Here is a 20183-nt window from a genome sequence, read left to right on the forward strand (position 1 = left end):
GTTTTGCACAGCCAAGAAGGGCCAAAGGGCCTGTTTCTGTGCTCTAAAGTTCTATGGTTCTATTAAGCTGTCGTTATTTTTCTTAACACTCATTATGTGAGTATGGTTTCCTTAGGCTTCTCGTTCTTGAGTGATAAGTTTCTGATTATGACACGCAACATCGCACAACAGAAAACATTTCCTGGACCAGTGCTCATTGCTGAGTCCCGGATTCAAGGTCCGTATGGCCCACCATTCTGTGAGCTCAAGTCCAGAGTAAGTGAGCTCTGAGTTTGATTACTCCCTGTATTGTCCCCCGAATAAGTCTTCATCGTTAATTCAAACTATAGAGTCCTGAGTTTACTCCACACCTGGGTCCATTCGTCTAAACGTTGTTACATTTCTGGAAATTTGGCATGTCACCAAAGACTCTGACAATGCTTTACAGGTGTAAGGGTGAGCCTTCCGACCGGTTGTATCACCACCTGCTACGGAGTCTCCAGTGCACAAGAGGCTTCAGGCGGTTATAGACTCAGTCAACTTCATCATCCCACCCTCAAGGACCTGTGTAGAGAAAGGTACCAAAAAAAGGCCAGTAACATCATGAAGGATCCCAGCCTGCTAATGGACTGTTTATCCCACTCCCATCAGGGAGGAGGCTATGGAGCATCCTCGCCAGGACCACAACCAGACTCAAAGACAGTTACTTTCCCCAAGCTATAAGGCTGATCAATCACTCCACCCACTAACCCATCCCTCCACGTTCTTCACCATCACTGCTTTATCGTTTCCTGCCAATCACCTTATGTGCGGATTTCCCTGTGCCCAGCGTCACTTGATGGATGTACAATCAATCTATGTATATGTTATTTTATGTATTTATATTTCTTGGGTTTTCTTATTATTGTGCTCATCATCTTATTGTGTTGTTTATGTTGCATCAGATCTGGAGTAACAATAATTTTGTTCCCCTTTGCACTTGTGAACCGGAAATGGCATTGAACAATCTTGAACTCGAAGAGCCGCTGCCTCAAGAATGTAACATCTATCAGAAAAGAGCCGAACTATTTGGGACATGTCCTCTTCTTATTACTACCTGATGTCCCATACTTGATGATTTAACAACAGCCTTCTTTTCCAGCGCACCAGATTTCTGAACAGTTTATAAGCAAATGAATACTACCTCATTATTCCTTTTCTTTTTCTCTATTTATTGCTGTAATTTATAGGCTTTCATGTCTTCGCATTGTACTGTTTCTGCAAAACAACACATTTCATGTTATATGTCAGTGATAATAGACCTGATTGTGATTCTGATCCACAGCCCCTTCCCGTTCAAGATTTCTTTCCTGATCTGGTGATCTATTCCTCACTTTCCTTGCCTCTTCTATTCACTGTTGTGGGCTTCTTCACAGCCTGACAGCTGGTCAGAATCTCCATCAGGCAAGCAGCCAAATGGGAAGGAGAGAGAGGAAATACAAGCCAACTATTGTGGTTAATTGTTGATGGACCTGCATATTCACCCTAATCTCACAAATCATCACTCCCACTTCCAACCTTTAAGCCTTGGGGCAATTAACCAGCATTTTGTATGCGTTACTCTGGCTATTATTATGATATTTTCCCCTACTCTCACTGCCAGTCACTACCCCAACATTAGAACTGATTTTAACCTTTGGTTATATGGAAAATGATTGGTGGGATATCGAAAGTTTTTTTTTATCCAGAATGAAGAATCAGAAATTTTCCTCAGAAACATCAATTTATACCTCTTATTCACCCTTTATTCTTGAAAGAACAACCCTTCAACACTCTACCCAAAGTCTAATAATAATAAACCTGTGCTTTAAATGATTTCCATTCCAACTTGTGTACCTGATCTTTATTGTTATTTATTGATTCTCCTGTTAAGTGTACACTCAGTGGCCTTTTTATTAGGTACACCTGCTTGACAATGCAAATATCTAATCAGCCAATTATGTGGCAGCAACTCAATGCAGAAAAGCTCACAGACAAGGTCAAGGGGTTCAGTTGTTCAGAACAAACAGAAAGGGGATGAAATGTGATCGAAGTGATTTTGACCATGGAATGAATGTTGGTGCCAGACAGGGCGGTTTGAGTATTTCAGAAGCTGCGGTTCTCCTGAGATTTTCATGCACAATATTCTCTAGAGTCTACAGCAGTGGTTCCCAACATGGGGCGTACGCCCCACAGGGGGGTAATTTGATTTTTAAGGGGGGCAATTTGAGAATGAGTTATTAACAGTGAATTTTTTCTAGTAAGTCTGTGTGAGTATGAGTGTGCGTTAATACATATGTGTATATACAGTATGCATACATAAAAATACTTGTGTGTATGTACATGTGTAATTGCGTATGTACTGTATATATAGTGTATCACCATCATTACAACCATCAAATGGCTTTCATAATTAAATTAATGAATTGACTGATGTAGGAAGGAACGAATGAACAAGTCCAAATGTGTAAGAAACTCGTACAAGGTCGCGCCAATGCTGCTTTTTGCAGTAGCTTTCGGTTCTTGGTGGTGCGAAGGTGTGTACATTGCATCATCTCTTTTAAACTGTGTATCTGTCTTTGTATGCTGTAGAAACGAATCAGCATTGTTTTATTTATTATTATTATTATTATTATTTTAATATCACTTAATGTTCTTTTTTTACAATTTCTTAGTAATTTCTTCCTCAGAACTCTAACAGTCCTTTGGTTCTTTTATTTTTCTTTTTCATGAATGCCATGTTCTTTGGAAGCTTGTTTAAACCAAGTTAATGGTCTTTTAGGCTTCCTCCAGGTGAATAGGAGTTCACTTTTTGAATAATAAGAATTATATATCACCACAGGGGACATCAGGATTTTAGAGGTGATTAGGTGGGGCATGGCCAAAAAAAGGTTGGGAACCACTGGTCTACAGAGAATGGTGCGAAAAATAAAATAAAAAAACACAACAAGTGAGTGGCTCTCCTGTGGGCAAAAACATCTTATTAATAAAGAAGTCAGAAAGGATTGGTTCAGACTGAGAGGAAGGTGACAGTAACTTAAATAAACATGTGCTACAACAGTAGTGTGCAGAAGAGCATCTCTGAATGCATAACATGTCAAACCGTGAAGTAGATGGGCTCCAGAAGCAGAAGACCATGGGCATACAATCAGTGGCCACTTTATTAGGTAGAGGAAGTGCTTAAGTACCTAATAAACTGGCCACTGATTACTGTATGTCTAATGTATCACTTGTAACATTTCCATGGATTCACTGGATAAGTTTTGCAAACAAACACTGAGGGGTTGAACTTGGGACCTTTTTCATCTCCGCTTTCATACTAACTTTTGAAAGAGCTTTCTGTACTTGCTTACATAGCCAACAGAAATAACGTCATCACTTATTGTTTCTGACAAGATGTTTCTAATTACAATGAAAAATTAATTATCTGTCACCAGAATTATGTGGAAACAGTTATGTGCAATGCAAAAGAGTTATCTTGAAATTTGTTGCTCCCTCAAGAAGGTTAGAAGAGAGAAAATGGAGATCTAGAACAGACTTCCTCAGGAATGTTCCCTACCACCAATTTTGTCTTGAAACAATGATGAAAATATAAGCTGTTTGTTTTAAATATTCATTCCTTGCATTTTGTTTCATTGACTACTCAGGGACAATTAACAAAAGAAAAACTTTTTTATTTGCTTTTACTGAAAGTAAGTGGGGAATAGAGAGTGCAAATGAATCCTATTTGGGCTAATTTCCTAAAAAGGTACCATCTGCATTGGGTAGCGGGATGGAGATGCATCTCTACCAAAGGAGGTGTAAAGCGCTTTTTCCCTCCACTAGCCTGCAGGTCACCCATGGCCAGAGTGTGGCTTCTGCTTAGCCCCCCAATTAGGGTCACATGAAGCCATGGGATCAATGGTGGATGGAAAGAAATAAGACCATAAGACAAAGGAGGATTTTGGCCCGAAACGTTGACTGAACTTTTTTTTTCCATAGATGCATTTTGTGTGTGTGTTGCTCAGATTTCCAGTGCCTGCAGATTTTCTCTTGTTTGCTATAAGATAAAGGAACTGCATTTTAGGCATTTAGCCCATTGAGTCTGATCTGCCATTCCATCGTGGTGGATTTATTATTCTTTTCAACCCCATTTTCCAGCCTTCTCCCTGATTATCAAGAACCAATCAACCTCTACTTTAAATATACCCAATGGCTTGGCCTCTGTAGCCACCTGTGGCAATGGATTCCACAGACTTACTTCCCTCTGGATAAATACATTCCTCCTCATCTGTTCAAAAGGAAGATCCTTGTATTCTGAAACTGTGTCCACTGGTCTGAGACTCCCCATTATAGGAAACATCTTCTTCAAGTCCACTCTATCTAAGGCTTTCAATATTCAATAGATTTCAACGAGATCTCCCCAATTCTTTCAAACTGCAGTGAATACAGACCCAAATGAATTGAAAGATTACAGCAAGTTGCAAGATTTTATTATTAATAAATCTCCAGTAATCCCCGTGATATTTATTGAGGCAGACAGCTGAGGAATTTTGGCTGTAATAATGACAGAGGTTACAGACTGTGAAGATACTTGTGCATTGAAATAGGACAATACTACTGCCAATATAACAGGAACACCCTTTTTTTCTGTGTCCTTCGCACCGTGGCTGCTGGACAAATGTGGGTGGTGGCCAGAGAGGACACCTAAAGGTTCCGGGGGGGCTGTTGGCTACTCTTAGGGATAGTATTTGCCAATTAGTCAGGAACAAGCTAGCGACCAGTGGTGGAAATAGGCAAACACAGTCAGCAGACAATGGTGAGGGAGGCAGCTGGTGAAGGAATGGTGGGGCAAGAACATTGGTTGGATGAAGAACAGCAACAACGGCAATGAGAAGACATGAATGCAACAGGGAATTTACTTCACACTGGAAAATCTTCCCTTCCAACACAGCATATTGGCTCAGTTAGTCATAAACACAAAAGATTCTGCAGAACACACACAGAGTGTTGGTGGAACACAGCAGGCCTATGGAGAGGAATAAATCATCAATGCTTTGGGCTGAGACCCTTCATCAGGGCTGGAAAGGAAGTGGGAAGAATCCAGAATAAGAAGGTAGAGGTGGGAGGGAGGACGAGGACAAGCTAGATGGTGATATGTGATACTAAGTGAGGGGAAGGAGAGAGGTGACAAAGTGAGAAGCTGGGAGTCGATAGGTGGAAGATGTAAAGGGCTGAAGAAGAAGGAATCTGGTAGGAGGAGAAAGTGGACCATGGGAGAAAGGGAAGGAGGAAGGACACCAAAGAGAGATGATAGGCAGAGGAGAAGAGAGAGGTGAGAAGGGAGCCAGAAAGGGAATAGAAAGAGACAGGCCCAAAGAATGTAATTAGAATCCTTAGACGAGCAATTCAGAAGGGCTCCAGGCTTTTTTGCAGGAGTTCTTTGATTAAGTCTCATTCCAAAAGACAAACAGCAAAAACTGTTAACCTCTTGGCTAGCATAATGCTATTACAGCGCTAGCGACCTGGGCTCAATTCCCGCTACTGCCTGTACGGAGGTGGCACACTTTCCATGTGACCATGTGGGTTTCCTCGGGGTGATCTGGTTTCTTTTGACATTCCAAAGCCGGATGGGTGTAACTGGTGGCACTGGCTCAATGGGCCACAAAGGCCTGTTACTGCATAGTATCTCCAAATCAAAAAAATTAAAAAAAAAGAATTGCATGCAGTCAAATTCACCAGTGTCTTTGCCTCTGGCTACAAGGATATTAATAACATTGTTCCATGGATACAATCTTCAAATTGCCTTATAATTGCAGACTTTCCTCCCTGTTCAAGACTTCATTGAGTGCACCCCCAAAAGCCCCTCTTGGTCCATTAATGTGCATTTCACATGTGATGGATGTGTCATGTACAAATATGCCTACTTTTTTGACAGCTGTCACAATGCCTTTGTGTAACAGTAATTCCCAAGCCTACACAATTTGCATACTAACTGAGACTCAGTATGCTGTAATTATATGTTTCCTTAATGCCTTATATCTTCTAGAACAAAAGCTTGAAGAATGACAAAGAAGTAACTATCTATTAAGTTAAATTTCCACATCAGAAGATAAAAGTATAAATATCTCAGAGCACGTAAAACAATAGAGACCCAGGAGCAGTTCGAGGCTGTAATATAATCAGGCAGTTCAGATGACATTAATAAATCAGGGTTGTATTTTATGCTATTGTGTGAATCTCTCAGCTGTGTTAGAATTATCTAATTCCTTGTCGGGAATCCATTGTTCCTGTACATTTGATAGTTTCATTATTTCCTCTTAACTTAAATGGAAGCTTGCCATCCAACGCAATGAGAGGGCATGTTATTGTTTAAGAATAATTTTCCTGGCAGTCAGAAGGTACAGCTGGGAAGGGTGCCAATATTAACTCAACACAATCCAAACAGGAGATTTTGTAAAACTTAATTCTTAATCATATTGATTCCATTCACGATTTTGCTGTGGTTGAGTAATGTAAAGCAGGTCCCATTCAAAACAAAAACAGTACATAATGGAGAACTGGTTTCAATGGGTGCAGGAAATGGGCAGTTGCCATGTATGATTGCATCTGAGGCCCAAAGGTTTGAAGCTCAACTAGCTAAGTTTTACAAATCACGACAGCAGGTAAGAGAAGCAAGAGGCTGTAGATGCTGAAGTAAAAAGGAAACTGGCAGGAGCACTCACTGGGTCAAGCGGTAATGTTTTCGCTCGAGACCTCGCCTCGGGACAGGTGCGTGGTTCTGATCCAAAATGGCCACCGTCCCTTTGCCTCCTCGGATGCTGCTTGACCTGTTGATTTTCTTCATTAATTCATCTTTATAGCAGCAGGTATTCCACTCAGAAGTCAGGTCTGACAGCCACGGGGCTGGAGTATGACAGCAGGTTGGAGAATTAGGGGTGTGGGAGGGGTGCTCACAAGACTAATAGGTTGAGCGTCAGGAGCATTGGGGATGAAGAGAAACCAGGGGATCTGCAGCCTGGATGAAGTGTTCAGAAGAGTAGGACCAGCAAACCGGTGGTTTTCAATGTCAGGGGTAGAAGGAGGAATGAGTAGGTTGCTAGTTTGGATGGAGGAAGCGCGGTGACCAATGCAGCTTAGAGGTTGGGTGTTTGCCAACTGATGGGTCAGGGCCTGGGACTCAGTTGATCACACAGCCTTGGGCAGCAGATTTGGGGTTGCTGGTAGGTGCCTGGAAATTTGACAATTGCATGTTGGACTGTTGGAGATTTAAGGGAAAGATCAGGAAGTGATGGATTACTGTTCAGTGAAAGGAAAGAACATAAGATGCAAGATAAATTGTTGCTTTAATTAACATGCATATCACCCTGGCACTGTGGCCCTAAGACCTAGCTGTCCCGGAAATGCTGATGAAGGGTCTTGGCTCAAAACATTGGCTCTTATTTCCCTTCCATGGATGCTACTTGACCTGCTGGGTTCCTCCTGAATTTTGTGTGTGTTGCCCTGAATTTAGAGTATTTGCAGAATCTCTTCTGTTTTCGTCCTGGAAGTGCCCCAGATGGAACGCCTGAGACAGTATGGTTGAGGTCTGGGACACTGGAGGCTGGGTAACAGAGGCTGAAGCCTGTCCCAGTGTTGGAGAACTGCACAACACTGTGCAAATGTCTTAGGTACATACTGTATATATAGCTGGGATGCCTAAGACTCTTGCATAGTACAGTAGTAATTTTATGTTTTGCACTGTACTGCTGCTAGAAAAGAAAACAAATTTCATGACATATGTGAGTGATGATAAACCTGATTCTGATATGGGTCTCCATTGTGAACTGAGAGTAGGGAGGGGGCAGGGAGAGGGGAATCATGGTTGGAAAAAGGGGAAAGAAGAGGGGAGGGAGCAGGAAGCAACAGAAAGGCATTCTGTAATGATCAATAAATTAATTGTTTAGAATCAAATGATCTTACATGGTGTATCAGGGTTGGGTCTAGCTGCACCTGTGATAATTAGCCCCTAGCACCCCTTCTTGGTCACCTGTCCCACACCCCTCCCATGCCGCTCCAGCCTCCGCATTGTCAGTATCCTTTGCTCCTGCCAGGTTTACAAACTCGCTCTCTGCTCCATATAGTACTGTGTAAAGGTCTTAGGCACTGTAGCTATATATGTGTGCCTAATACTTTTGCACAATACTGTATGTGTATGGGTGGGAGGGAAGGAAGGGGCTTGTTTTTGCTGCTGTTGTTTAGTTGCATGTTGTGTTCTGTGCTGTTCTGCCAAACATTGTGGACATGCTCTTTTGGCACCTGAATGTGTTGCGACACTTGTGGGCTGACCCAGCACATCCCTAAGTGTGTTGGTTGTTAGCACAAATGGCACATTTCACTGTATGTATCAATGCACATATGATAAATAATTCTGAAATCTGTAACGGTCAGAAAGGAGCATTGCATAGAGAGTAACATCAGCCAGTGCACAGTAGTGTAATGAGATTCATATTCGAATGTATCTGGTCAAGATTCTCGAGTGATCATCGAAAGGAACGTTTTAGTTTTTCATCCCATAAAAGAATTCATCTTTAAGAAGGCACTTACACCCACAGATCTGCCACTCACAGGATGTTTTTTGTTTCTCGCACCATTCTCTGTGAACTCCAGAGACTGTTGCGCATGAAAATCACAGGAAATCAGTAATTTCTGGGTTACTCAAACCACCCCATCTGGCACCAACAATCATTCCATGCTCAAAGTCATTGAGATCACATCCCTTTCCAATTCTGATGAAAAACGGAACCTCTTGACCACATCTGCATGCTTTCATGCATTGAGTTGCTGCCACATGATTGGCTGATTAGTCTCTTGCTTTAACAAGCAGCTGTACAAGTGTACCTAATAAATTGGCTAATGAGTGTTAACTGTACTATAATTTCAAAGCTATATTTTGGATAGGAAAAATTCAGTTATTAAGGAATTAAAATAAGAGTTATTTTGTTTGAGAAAAGTAGTAAAATTATTTAAATGAAATAAATTGAAAGGGGATAGCTTAAAACAATAAAGAAGGCACTTTCTTTTTTTAGGCAATTTAATTGTCCTTTGGAAGTATGATTTATGAAATTTACCCATCTGAAGCTTATGTTTTTACATTGGTCACAGTGGCCAGAAACTAATTAAATCTTCTGCAACTTTAGCACTGCCTGTAACCAGTGTGTGTGTTGGTTAAATATATTTAGACATGTGTCATCAACAGCTATGGTCTCCTGGAGCTTGTTTGATTGCCTGAGGGTGCCAGAAAAGAATTTGCCACAGCATTTCCTGAATTAGCCACATGTATTTCTTTCTTCCCCAGGTGTGAGCATTATTAGAGACTAGATTAGACAGTGCACAAAGTTACTTGATAATATGGCCACAATGTTCCTTACTCATCTTTTTCTTTCTGTCTGTGTGTTTAAAGAGGCAGAACAATATATTTTCATTAGCAAAAGGGATCTCAGCAAACATGATAGTGTAGAACTTCAATGTCATTCCAATTAGTTATACTTTTATGATAAACCTTACCATACTGCTACCTTTCCTAGAACTAAATGCATCGAAGTTCACCATTTTATTAAATGAAAGTAGCAACATATATTTCTTATATATATATGAAACATATATATACAGCAGCTTTTAAGCAGTAAGGTTTTTAATGATGTCATAAAAACATCATTAAATTAAATTTGGCAAATAGCTTTGTCTTTGACTAATAGCTTGGTCAAAGTGGTCCTTTTATTAAGAGCATGCTATATAAAAAATGATTGATAAAACTGTAGAGGGCTGTAGGGAGGGAACTGGGTCTGAACATCTGAACGGGGTATCTTTCATGTAAATTCAGTCACATGAAAAGGTGCAGAACTGAAGACTGTGAGAGGGGATGAGTTCCGTCAAGGATTTAGTTGAAAAAATTGGGAAATCGTCCGATTGAGGACCAATGTTAGTCAACAGGAATAAGGAAAGATAATAAACAAAACATTTGAAGTGTATATGGATAAAGGGCAACAACAATTTGAATGCTCTCAAAATCATAAAGTGTAGCAATTGGTCAGGAAAATATATGGAGATATGGGGGAAGGATCCAGGAGTGAAGAACAACAAGAAAATACAAAGCGTCACAACATAGACCCAGTGGCCACTTTATTAGGTACACTTGTACACCTGTTTGTTAATGCAAATATCTAATCGGTCAATCTTGTGGCAGTAACTCAAGGCATAAAGGTATGCAGCCATGATCAAGAGTTGTTGCATAAAAGCATGGGAATCAAACATCAGAATAGAGAACAAATGTGATCCAAGCGACTTTGACTATGGAATGATTGTTAGTGGTAGACAGGGTGGTTTCAAGCATTTCAGAGATTACTGATCAGTTTGGACAGAATGGTGCAAAGAAGCAAAAAAAAAATCCAGCGAGCAGTGGATCCGTGGGCAAAAACTCCTTATTAACGAGAGAGCTGATATCAGAATGGCCAGACAGGTTCAAGCAGTCAAGAAGGCGACAGTAACTCAAAAAAAAACAAGTCTTACAACAGAGGTGTGCAGAAGAGCTTCCCTGAATGCACAGAATGTCAAACCTTGAAGTGGATGGGCTACAGTAGCAGAATAGCACACTAGCTTCCACTCTTGTATGTAATAAAGTGGCTATTGAGTATGCATGTTCTGCCCCTGAATAGCTGCTTTTCAACTTGTTTTTACACACAAAGTGAAAATCAACTCACTCCTTACATTTTCCCTTCTTTTGTTAATTTCTAGTTAATGACACATTTGCCAGAAAGAAAAACAATTCCCTTTATTCGCTTAATCAGAGACATTCACTATTTTGAATTTGGAGTCCTTCAGCTGTTTTCCTGTTCCAGGACAATAATTCCCAATTCTCCTGTCACTTTGTGTGTGGAGTCCCTCACATCACATCTCATTCTTGTGATCCTCCTCCGCACCATCTACAAACCCTGTTGCCTTTGCTGAAACATGGGGTTGGGCTGGAAACCAGGTAGGATATTCCCATTGTGAATATCCAGAAATGCTGCAGTTATTCCCATTTCACTGCCCTTACGTTGCCTGCAGCCTAATGCAGGTCCCATTCAAACACAGAATTAGGAGGTCAGCAGGATTTACAACCAATCTATAGAAAGAAGAATGGAAAACAAATGCATGTGAAGTCATTAACTCTTAAAATAACTGGAAAGGTAGCAGAAGTTGAACATTTTCTGGACTATTGTTTGTCAATATACATTAATAAAATGTATCTTCAAACTCCTGAAAGGTGGTTTGAAAACCAGTTCCTCTAGTGTCCCTTTAAGACCATAAGAATAAGGCTATTTGGCCCATCAAGTCTGCTCTGGCATTTCCTCATGGCTGATTGATTTTCCATCTTAGCCCCAATCTTCTGCCTTCTTCCTTCATGGTCTGACGAATTAAGAATCCATCAACCTCTGTCTTATCTCAGCTTTCCCTTTCTTCCAGATCTCTGGAGGTGACAAATCCAAACTCAGTGATGACAAGAGGACAGAGGCTTATTTCCTCAGCCATGAATACACAAAATAGCAGTCAACCTGTGTTGGCAGGATCCATGGTCTAGTGTGAAACCCCTTACAGTGGAGTAATATAAATAATTCTGGGACAAGCAGATACACCAGCTAAGCCACTTTAAAAAGTGTGGAAACAGATATATAAATAGCATTATGTAAGGTAACTAATTTTTTGGTCACAGTCTGGAGTATAACTTTTAATACTTATCTAAGATTGGTGATCAATTTATGCTTTTGCTTTTTGTGTACACAGTGTTAATGACAAAACTGCAACCTATCTCTCCATTACCCCCAGCTACACACTGCAGAGACCAAAGGAATGAACAATAAATTTTCACATCATGTCTCTGTAGCCACTGATGCATGAAGAAAACTAATAAAGGGCGAAATACCAGCGCAGCAAACATAACATTGTCTAGTCTTGGGAGACTTCCCTAGCAGGAAGTTAATGACTGTAACCCACACTCTGTGTGCTTCTTTCTTTCTTACGTGTAAGCATTCTATGATCCTGCTACTTCACTGGTATTTCCTTTCCTGGCAGGTAACAGCGACTGAGCTAAGCAATATCAGTAATCACTTTTTCCAGAAACATTTCTCTCCTAAAAAAACAATGGGCCAGATCATGCTCAATATGACCTGTCATTTATTCTCCTGCTTTAATTGTGTTGCACCGCCAGAGTATATGTTGGACAGGGCATCCACAAATTGGCCACCAGGTCTTCAGTGGCAGAACCTGAAGTCCCACCTCCAGCAAAATCTCCTTGCCTTGTGAGGATAATTGAGTGAACTCGGGCTTTCCTCTTTAGAGTGAAAGAGAATGGGGGGGGGGTGACTTGATAGAGGTGTACAAGATGTAAGAGGCATAGTGGACAGCCAGGGCCTGTTTCCAGGGTAGAAATGTCAAATATGAGGGTGGCATTACTTTAAGGTGTTTGAAGGAAAGTATGAGGAAGATGTCAGAGGTAGATTTTTAAAAAAAGTGTGGTAGCTTTGTTTTGCAAGGGCTGGTGGTAGAGGCTGATACATTAGGGAGATTTAAGAGATTCTTGGATAGACATAAGGATGAAAGAAAAATGGAGTACTATGTTAGAGGGAGCAGATAGGCAACAGAAGGATTTAAATGTATTAGGAGAATGGGCAAAAATGTGTGAGAAGGAATATAGTGTTAGGAAGTGAATGGTCATGAACTTTGGTCGAAGAAAGAGACGCATGGAATATTTTCTAATGGAGAGAAAATTCAAAATTCTGAGGTGCAAAGGGACTTGGGAGTCCTCATACAGAACTCACTAAAGGCTAATTTATAGGTTGAGTCAGTGGTGAGGAGGGCAAATGTAATGTTAGCATTCATTTTGAGAGGATTTGAATATGAAAGCAAGGATGCAATGTGGAGGCTTTATAAGGCCTCATTTGGGGTATTGTGTGCTGTCTGGGCCCCTTATCTAAGACAGGATGTGGTGACATTGGAAAGGGTTCAAAAGAGGTTCACAAAAATTATTCCAGGATTGGAAGGCATATCATATGAGGTGTGTTTGAAGGCTCTGGGCCTGTACTCAGTGGAGTTCAGAAGAATTGGGGGGCTCTTATTGAAACCTACAAATGTTGAAAAGCCTCAGTTTGGAGAGGATGCTTCCTATGGTGGGGAAGTTTAAGACCAGAGTCATAGCCTCAGAAGAGAGGGACGTCCATTTAGAATGGAGATGAGGAGGGATTTCTCTAGCCTGGGAGTGATGAATCTATGGAATTCATTGCAATAGGCAGCTGTGGAGGCCAAGTCATTGGGTATATTTAAGGCAGAGGTTGATTAGTCAGGGCATGAGGGGATATTGTGAGGAGACAGGAAAATGGGGTTGAGAGGGAAATGGATCAGCCATGATGAAATGGCAGAGCAGACCCGTGGACCAAATGACCAAATTCAACGTATATTATTGTCTTAAGGTTAGATAGATTTTGGGGTAGCTTAGAGAGTAGTATAACATTGTGGGCCAAAGGGCCTGTACCGTTCTATATTCCATATAAAACCCTAATGGTCTTTGACACTTAGGGGCTTTCATCGACTTCTAAGTGTTTTCGGTAGAGATATTTTAAATGGATGTAAAGAACTAAAATAATAAACAAATAATATTAAAATACACGAAACTACTTAAAGAAAAATAAGTTAACAATTCACCTGAACCTCTTTGAGGTCCCCAATCTTATTGAGAAGAATGGGATCACTCTTTGTAAGCTGAAAAGCAGCTAGAGTCAGGACAATGAGAGTGATGCAGTGTGACGTGAGGCCTAGTGCTACAACAGGAGGCTTGATACACCAGCATATGGCTCCAATTTCTATGCGGCAACCTCAAGTGCATTAGAAGACTTGTTAAACCCCAGAGTGAATAGATGATAGCTCCCTGTGGAACCTCCACATAAACTTAGAAGTATGAAAATCAGATTTAATATGCTTTCAATACTGATCCCTGTTAGGCATGTCCTTGACGACGATGATGTAGAAAGATGCTGTTGAGTTACATCTCTTGCCTACACAGATTCTTTCCTAAGTTATCTTCTAGATCTCGATTCCAACGGCTGTAGTCTCTTTTGTAGAACACAAGATAATTCAACAATTAATTGCAATCTGTTAATATTTTTCTTTCTTTCTTTGTTAAACATACCATAGATCAATACTTTTTTCTTTATTTTACTAAGGGAGAAATGTTATGAGGTTTAATAGACACTAACCCAAGCAAGGACTTTAGCTTCACTGAAGAAACAAATGAACAATGACCGCAGTTAGAACAAAATTAGAAGCGTTATGAACTTGATTTTGGGGGAATGGTTCACAACTTTGGCAAAACCATGTGATACCTTCCTCTCACTTCATTAACATAGAGCTACTGCAGGAAAATTATTTATTCCAGTTAAAGGAGACCACACACTTGGTAATTTTCACATTGTTTCCCAATAATATGCAACATTCACATTTCTTTCTAGCCACTTATTTGAGAACTATTTATAAAGTGTTCTATAATATGCGGCATGTATGTCTCATTTCTTAACTGCATTGCATTTGTGGTTTCTAAATGACAATAAACTGAATCTGCATCTGAAATTTAGACCTGTACACCTGCACAATAATGAAAATTCTTATCAACCAATTACGTGCTGCTACTCAATGCATAACAACATGCAAACAAGGTCAAGTGGTTCAATTGTTGTTCAGACCAAACATCAGAATGAGGAAGAAATGTGACCTAAGGGATCACATGGAATGATGGAATGATTGTTGGTGCCAGAAAAGGTGGTTTCAGTATCTCAGAAACTGCTGACCTCCTGGGATGTTCGTGCACAACAGTCTTTGGAGTTTACTGAGAATGATGTGAAAAACAAAAAACAAATACAGTGAGCAGCAGTCCTGTGGTTGAAAATGCCTTGTCAATTAGAGAGGTCGGAGGAGAATGGTTAGACTACTTCAAGCCGACAGGAGGGTGACAGTAACTCAAATAATCACACGTTACAACAGTAGTGTGCAGAAGAGCATCCCTGAACCACACCACATCAAACCTTGAAGCGAATGAGTACAGTAGCAGAACACCGTGAGCATATGCTCATTGGAGGGACGTTAAACATTTATCACCAAGGTGCGGGCGGATCTGACAGTGAAACTCTCCAATTGTTTTTTTGAAATAATAAATATACCAAAAGCAGTCAAGAGTCATATCAATAAAAATGAAGGCAACACGAGTGAACCTGCAGATGCTGGAAATAAATAAAAACACAAAATGCTGACAGAACTCAGCAGGCCAGACAGCATCTATGGGAGGAGGTAGTGACGACGTTTCGGGCCGAAACCCTTCAACATTGTCCTGACGAAGGGTCTCGGCCCGAAACGTCGACAGCGCTTCTCCCTATCGATGCTGCCTGGCCTGCTGTGTTCCACCAGCATTTTGTGTGTTGTTGTTTGAATTTCCAGCATCTGCAGATTTCCTCGTGTCTGCGAGCATTTTGTGTTTTTATCAGTAAAAATGAAATACGTTTAACACAGTAAACATGAATGATAGTTTTACCACCTACAGTAGATGGCCTCCGGTATTTTTTAAATTTATCTATTGCATAAATTATTGTTCTGTCTGTACAACTGCATATCAATTAAAATAAAAGCATACATGCAGGAGATGGCTTTAACTGGTGCATTAACAAGAGTTAGAGAGATAGACAGAAAGAGTGATAGAGAGAGAGAGAGAGAGAGAGAGAGAGAGAGGGAGTGAGGGGGAGAGAGAGAGTGGGGGGGGGGGAGAGAGAGAGAGACAGAGAGAAGAGAAAAAAGAAATGCACATGCCTAGACAAGGTCAATGAGCATAGGTAAGTTATCAGTGCCAAGGGGTTCAAAAAGAGATAGATCCATACATTATACTTCCTCCCCTTTTAGATTAATGTAAGATAAAACTATACATACAACAAAACTTTCAATTTCCCTTTAACAAACCATATTTAAATAAAGATGCTTTCACGATAACAGTTCATAACTAATTTCACATGCGCTCGGTTTCTTTCAGGATAGTGTGTTTGGACCCGTGAAATGGCATCAGGTTTGGCAGGCGCCTTGCCAAAGACAACTTTCTCTGTTGTAGGTATCACGTTGCTGTCAGTGATGTGATCAGCACTGAGGGGTAGGTCCGGTGGCTGTAATGAGTCCGTCTTGTTGGATGCAGTCAACTCAGGTGTGTTCTTCGGCTGAGCATCCAGTATCTGGTCCATATGACATCTCCATGATCTCCAACATCTGCTGTGTATAGTTCTTGTAGCTATCCTATTGGATGTCCACTTGTCTTCTCGGTAATCATGTGCTAGGACTTCATGCCCAACCTTGAAGCTCCTTGTTGCTTCACTTGGCAACTGGCTGAACTATATATTTGGCACTTCCCTCCATAGATCTGGTTTCAGGAGGTCTATGTGAGATCTCAGATTCCTATTCATGAACAGCATTGCAAGTGTTTGACTTACTGTTGCATGAACAGCGTTTCGTTACACAAAAAGGAAGTTGTCCACCTTGTGCTGTGGAGATATGTCCTCTTTGTCCACAGCTTTATTGGATTTCTTCAAGGTTTGGGTAAATCTTTCAGATAAACTATTCATTGCTTGGTGGTGAGGAGCTGACTTGAAATGTTTGATGCCATTTTTCTTCATGAAAAGTTTGAATTCTTCTAACGTGTCTTGTGGACCGTTGTCACTCTCAATTTGTTCAGGTAAGCCACTTCTGGTGAAGATAGTCCTCAGTCCGGAAACAGTCCTTTTCTGATGAGATTGACTTTATTGGTATAACCTCCGGCCACTTCAAATGAGCATAGACAGCAATCAGAGTTCATGAATGTCACAACAAAGTCAATATGCACTCTTTGCTAAAGTGAAGATGGCCACTTCTATGGGTGTATTGGTGCTTACGGGGGGGGGGGGTGCATTTTAAATGTTGGAACATCCTGAATGTCTTTTTGTCAAGTCTTCAATCTGTCTATCTGTTACTGGCCGCCTCACATAGCTCCAGGTGAGATTCTTCAACTTGACTATATCCAGGTGTCCTCAGGCAGATTCCCTAACACTCGAGTGAAAGGTTTAGAGAGAACCATAACATGAGATCCACACATCAGCGCTCTTCGATATACAGACAGTTGTTCTCGTCTCACTGAGAACTCCGGAAACATACCATTACTGTGAGCTGGCCATCCTTGCAAGGTGATATCATAGACTTACGACAATGTTGGGTCATTCCTTGTTTCTGTTTGTATTTCAAAATTCGTTACCACCAATTGGACAACCAATGCTGAGTGAAACACTTCTGCTGGGTGAGAGTATGAAGACTTTTCTTCTTCGGTTGTCAACAATGGAATACATGGCAAGCCATCAGCATTACTGTGTTGTTTGATACCTCTGAACTCTATCTCATAAAAGTGGGCTGCTAGGAGAAGTGCCTAACATTGAACCTGGCTAGCAGTCATTACTGGGATTTCCTTCTTGGGATTGAAAATGGACACAAGGGACTGGTGGTCTGTAGCAAGCGTAAGCTTTTGTCTGTAGATGTAATGGGGGAACTTCTTTATTCCACATACTAGATTAGTAGCGGTAGTAGTAGGCCTCCGTTAGTCTCAATAGACCGTGGATTTGCACCTTGGAAAGTTTCCAGGGCGCAAGCTTGGGCAAGGTTTTTTTAATGGAAGACCAGCAGTTGCCCAAGCTGCAAGTCTCCGCTCTTCATGCCACCAGCGTTGTCTAAGGGAAGGGCATACAGGCACCGGTGTCATCGCAGAGCAATGTGTGGTTAAGTGCCTTGCTCAAGGACACACACGCAGCCTCAGCCAAGGCTCGAACTAGTGACCTTCAGATAACTAGATGAACACCTTAACCACTTGGCCACGCTCCAATGACTAGGTTAAAAGCCTCTCATTCAATCTGTATGTAGTTGCATTCTGTGCCCAGCAGTGATCTTAACACAAGTGCAATCGGGCGTTCAGATCCATCTTTCATACTGTGTGACTACACAGCTCCAATACCATAAAAGGATGCATCGCATGCCAGTCTGAAGGGCAGGGATGAGTCATAATAGGTGAACAATTCATCGGATGTTGTCAGTCTTTTTGTTTCCTTGAATGCTCTTTCATATCTTTCCGACCATTCCCACTTTGCTCCTGTCTGCAACAGTATGTTCAATGGATGAAGCACTGTAGCAATATTTGAGAGAAGCTGGTGGTAGCAGTTTACAAGGTCCAAGTTTGATCTGAGTTGTGACACATTTTCTGTCTGCAACACTGTTTCAATCTTCTCTCATGACTTTTGTAGTCTCTGCTTCTCAATGGCATGCCCACAATTTGAGATTTCATTCTTGAAAAAACTCAGATTTCTCTCCCTCAGCCTGATAAGCACTAGCAAGGTTCTGGAGCTGCTCTTCATCATTTTTGCCAGTCAGGATGATGTCAGCAAAGTAACATTATGTTCCTGGCATATCTTGGATCACTTGGTCCATCACTCTTTGCCAAATTGCTGGAGCTGATGTGATGCCAAGTACGAGATGATTACACTGGAACAGTCCCTTGTGAGTGTTGATTGTGTGAAGAACTTCCAGCTTGACTCCTCAATCTCCATTTGCAGATAGGCTTGTGTCAAATCAATCTTTGAAAACCTCTCTCTGCGAGCCAAAGATGCAAAAAAGTCTTGTCTTCATGGCAGAGGATACTACGCAGCACACAGCACAGGGTTGATGCTCACTTTGAAGTTCCCGCATATGCAAGTAGCTCCAGACTTCCCTTTCTTGATCACTGGGACAATGGATGTAGCCCAGTCGCTCCATTCAACTTTGGAGAGAATGCCAGTTGTCTCTAAACTCTGAAGTTCAACATCCACTTTAGGACAGAATGCAGAAGGCACTGGATGTATTTTATGGATTCTTGGCATTGCTGCTTTTTCCAGTTCAATTCTGGCCTTTGTGCCTTTGAGTTTACCAAAACCCTTTTAAAACACCTTCTCAATAGCATTAAGCAGCTGCGACAGTCTCTGGTTAGTGCTACCGTTTGGGCTGCAGTTGTCTGTTGATGACACATTGACAGCTTTGATTGTGAGCCAGTCTAGTTGGAATTTTCTCAACCATTCACGTCCGAAAAGTGCTGACCCTCCTTTTTTCAACACATAACACTTCATCTGCTGTGTTTTGCCTCTGTATGTCACATTTATTTTCAGTGTACCTTTGGGAGATACTTTTTTGCCTGTGCAGCACTGAGGTCTTTACTAATGGTAGCTTAGAAAACAGATTGTTGTCTTCAGCCTCTGAAATTATAGACAAAACTGACCCTGCATGCAGCTCCATTTTCAGTTTTACACCAGACACATCCATTGTGATCCAGATGATTTTGTGATCTGCCTCAGTTGTACTACCTTTGTCAGACTCTTTGACTCTGTTTCACATTTTGTCACTTTACACATTAGTTTTGTGTTTGAAACTTTTCACTCAGTGTGGTTTTTCTTTTTGAATGTACTTTTTTGTCTGACTTGCACACTCTTTCGATCCGATTTTGTCTTTGCACTTTCTGCAAACCTTTTCTTTGAATCTACAGTCACTCCATTCAAGGGAGGATCATGGGAGGATTTGCTACATTGATAACATTTTTGGCTTTTTGCACCATTCGGGGACGTTCTGTGTGTTTCACATTCTAAACTCTTTTTCTGCAGTTCTGCTGCATTCTTTGTCTCTAATGAAATTGCAATGGTCACTGCCTGTTCTAAAGTTAGGTCTCTTTCTGACCGCAGCCTCTTTTGAGTGCTTTGTACATGCCACATACAAGCCAGTCCCTTAATGTAGCAGAAAGTCCATCTGTAAATTCACAGTATTGGGAAAGATTGTGCAGTTCTGCAACGTATTCAGCAATACTTTCATCCTTTGACTGGTTCCTTTTGTTAAATCTATGTTTCTCAGCTATTACCAGCGGTTTAAAGCTCAAGTGATTTTGTAAAATTGCAACAATTTTGCTGACAATCTTGCTTGCTGGCTCTTCAGGAGTTACTAAGTTGCGTAAAAGTCTGTATGTTTTAGTAATATTAAGCTAAGAAGTGTGGAGACTTTCTTTTCCTCATTCATGTCATTTGCGATACAATACAGTTCAACCATCTTGATATATGATTCTCTGTCCTCATAGCACC

Source organism: Hypanus sabinus, chromosome 20 (genome assembly GCF_030144855.1).
Source record: "Hypanus sabinus isolate sHypSab1 chromosome 20, sHypSab1.hap1, whole genome shotgun sequence".
Taxonomy (NCBI): domain Eukaryota; kingdom Metazoa; phylum Chordata; class Chondrichthyes; order Myliobatiformes; family Dasyatidae; genus Hypanus; species Hypanus sabinus.